Below are 3795 nucleotides of genomic sequence, written 5' to 3'. Positions count from 1 at the left end.
CGCAAGGGATCACTTCAATATATCATGCAATACTACAAAACATTCTGGAAACACCGCAATATTTTGAATGCTTTGAATCATATAAACTGCGTATATCATGAATTCAACAAACTGCTCAACGCTATACAGAAACCGCCATACTGAAGTTAAAAAATCAACTGCATAATACTAAAGCCCTTGCAGTCTTCGTAATACCCAGCGTTACTGGCGACTGTTGAGGCTTCTCGCGTTCTGCGAAAATGTCTTTGATTGCAAATGAGGAGTTTCAACACATTCTTCGTGTCCTCAACACCAATGTTGATGGGCGACAGAAGATCATGTTTTCCCTGACTTCTATCAAAGGAATTGGTCGGCGTTTGGCCAACCTTGTATGCAAGAAGGCCGATGTCAGGCCGAACCACTCAGGTGGTATCCAATGCTCTTGACATGAAACTCAGGGATGACTTGGAACGCTTGAAGAAGATCAAGAACCACCGCGGTCTTCGTCACTACTGGGGCCTTCGGGTGCGTGGACAGCACACAAGGACCACTGGTCGCAAGGAAAGAGGGTTTTCTTTGAAGAGACACAAGCTCGGACGATTTGGATGGAGTCAGGGTTTTAAATCAGCAGATGGAGGGAGCGCAGGAGAATGTCGACGAAGAAGTTATGCGTGGACAGCACACAAAGACAGCTCTCAAATCTCGGGGTAGATTACTGCAATATAGTAACGAATACACAGAAAAAAGGCGTCACGTCTATGGATCGATCCTAGTGCCAAGACTGTTGGTGTCTCAAAAAAACGTTGAGCATAGATAGATCGGAGTGGCGCCACCAAATGGTATTCAGGTTTTATCAGGATTTGAGCAAGCTTGGTCGTCCAAAACCAAATGGAGAGATGAGCTGTACAACAACCATGGTGGCGATAAATGATAAGATTATCTCACTAGACTGTAGTGACTATACAACAGAGATAAAGACTGTGGACTCTCGGGCGTATCTAAATAACTCGACTGTGTGAAATTATGTCTTAAACGCAGAGACCCTTCCATTCAATATGATTTAAATATGGAACAATGTTAAAATGTTGCCCGGACGAGACAATTTATTGATAGACAATTCGCAGAGTGGGCGAATGTCTTCCAGGAGATCTGCAGATAATTCACAAAGCAGACGTGCTTCTTTCCATAAGGCTTCAGAAGAAACCGTCGGCCCTATTACTGCATAGCAGGCTTTGAGTCTGTTAAGGCAGAAAATACCATATACCGCATTCAGGTTGGCATGGAAAGGGCGCATCAAAGTAATGAGCAAGACAAGCAACAGACAATGAAAACTGGCATGGAAAGGGCAGAGCAGCGCTCAGGAGAGAGCAGCGCTCAGGACTGAGCAGCGCTCAGGACAGAGGAGCGCTCAGGACAGAGGCAGGAGTTACAACTATTTTTAGAACCTGGGACCTGTGCTCTGATACCATGTCAGGCCAGGGTAACTCCAGAATGGGCAGAAGAAATTGATTGATTATTTCATTAGACAGCTATTGTTTATATACATAAAATGGACGGATCAGTTCATCTTCTTGATGACTATTCGCGTTCCAGGTTACCCAACCATTGAAGATTAGGTGTGAACAAAATCTACACTAACCCAGGTTGTGATCTTTCCTTTATGCGATCTAAAACAATTTCAAACAACAACTGGTAATGAAGATCATTCAGCTGCTATGAGAAAAGAACTCAATAAAGATGAACCACTTCGTATAAAAAGTTAAACGGAACAGTTGTGAAAAACTTATCGCATAATAAGCTATTCATACACTAAGCATAAATAAATAGCTATCACCGTACAAAAGTGCCAAATGATAACTCAGGCATTCAGACATTAATATATAAATAACTAAACTTGAAAATCACTCTAACACAAGGCAGAAATAGTTAAGAGATAGAAATACCATTTATAACTAGTCCTACTCATGAGCTTCAAGTGATAACGATTTGTCTCTTCTTGATCAAATATCCACTAAGAGTACAAAAGTGCAACATCAGTAGCAGATATCAAATGCAAACATCAATAAATCCTATTCCATTCATTCATCAAAACCTTCTCAGAGGGTACATAATTGCATGTTCTGGGGATAAGTTTTTGATAAATTTCAGGACCCTTCTCTAAATGCATGAGAAGGGTTTAAATACTACTAACTAAATCTAAAAATAAATTATTACAAAAATATAGGATGCGGTTTAAATGACTATCCTCTTTTCAAGAAAATAAAACAAAATTAAAACTAAAATTGAATCTAAAATTAAACTACTTCTGTATTTGGTCCTTGAAATCGCACGCATGTAGCATCTGTTTGAGAACAGTCGGCTGGCCGACTTCCGATTTTAGCTGAGCTGAGAAAACAGAATCGACAAGAGCTGGCGCCATATTTTCGGCCAAATTGATGATGCACTTAAGAGTCATCAATTGGCTATGTGGCTTTACCCAGTAAGCCCAGTAATAATCCCAGTTTAACCTGGTTAACCCTTGAATTGCTTCGGCCTTTTCTTTTGCCTTCTGCTTCCAATCTGCCCGTAGTTGCTGTGCATTAGGTAAATATCCTAGAGTGGTCTCTGCGATCAAATTTTCCCTGTGAAAATTTTCATTTACACAATCAATAATATTGTTTGCTGCCGTGGCTGCTCCTTCTGCTGCTTGCTCTGCCTCCCTGATTTGCTCGTCCCATTTGTTAAAGAGCATTTCTTTGTGATTTTCATTGATCCTTGGTGCACCTGCTCTTTTTCCCTTGTCTGTTTCTTGCCAAGCCAAATATTCAGTCACCCATTTATCAATTAGATCATAGTCACTTCGTAAATCTACCACTTGATTAGTGGTTTTATCACTTATTTCACAATAATAGCTCCACTACAATATCTTTTGGCCCAACACTTCCTGCTACTATAGTAATTGTTCATTCAAGGAAATGGACTCTGTGATGAATTTTGTAAGTTTAGGATTGTCCTTGTGCATCTCCTGTAAATCCTGTAACTGCTTCCCTTTCTCATCCAAACTTTTCTGATATCCTATCTGCATCTGCTGGAAGTCCTATTGTAACCTTTCAAGCTGTTTTTTTGCTTCATTGTTGGCATTAGCTTGTTGCAGCTGTTGTTGCAAAGCTTGTATTTGGTCTCCCTTTTCTTTTAGCAATTGTTGTACCTCAGATGCTTTATCAATAGTTGCAGAGGCATATGCTCCTGCGATTTGAGATAGTTTGGTGAGATTCTCAGTAGGATTGCTAGTGGGATCTTGCCACAGGACATCTAATTGTTCTACGTCTTGAGGGAGCACGTTTTCCAATTTCCTTTTCTTCCTCTATCTTCTTACTACTGCGTTGTACTGTGGGCTATAAAATATATCAAGAGGAGGAATTTCTTCTATTTTGAGCATAAGCTCAGAGGATGGGGCAATAGGAATATGCTCCATATCTGAGACATTGCTGATTGTTCTTGTGACTACTTCTTTTGTTACTTGTGCATCGCTCACAGGTGTTTTTATGGTTTTTCCTTCAAGATTGATAAAGTCATTGAAGGTTTCCCGTTATTTATCTAGTTCAGTTGTGACTGGCGGTGTTTGAAAGACGAGAGGGGGAGGATCTCTTTGCGGGGATGCAAAAACCTGTTGCTGTAGAAGTTCCGTTGACTGGGCAGTATCCTTTACTGACCCTTCGCTCTTATCCTGTTCATTTCCGGATCTTTTAGAATGTTCAGATGTTCCTTTTCCAGACTTGGATTTAGATCCATTTGTGCTTGAACTCCCACTAAGACTAACACTTGGATTTGGTTCCC

General features: G+C 40.6%; 1 pseudogene; it reads left to right on the top strand.

Moving 5' to 3' along the window:
• The first annotated feature begins 239 nt into the window (after positions 1 to 239).
• Positions 240 to 690, top strand: LOC149180049 (small ribosomal subunit protein uS13z/uS13y/uS13x pseudogene; annotated as a pseudogene).
• Positions 691 to 3795: the final 3105 nt, after the last annotated feature.

This window comes from Pinus tabuliformis, chromosome 3_2, assembly GCF_031772625.1.
Source record: "Pinus tabuliformis cultivar Carrire ecotype Pingquan chromosome 3_2, CPIR1, whole genome shotgun sequence".
NCBI lineage: Eukaryota > Viridiplantae > Streptophyta > Pinopsida > Pinales > Pinaceae > Pinus > Pinus tabuliformis.
Note: the sequence above shows the minus strand (reverse complement) of the source record. Positions and strands in the feature narration are given on the sequence as shown.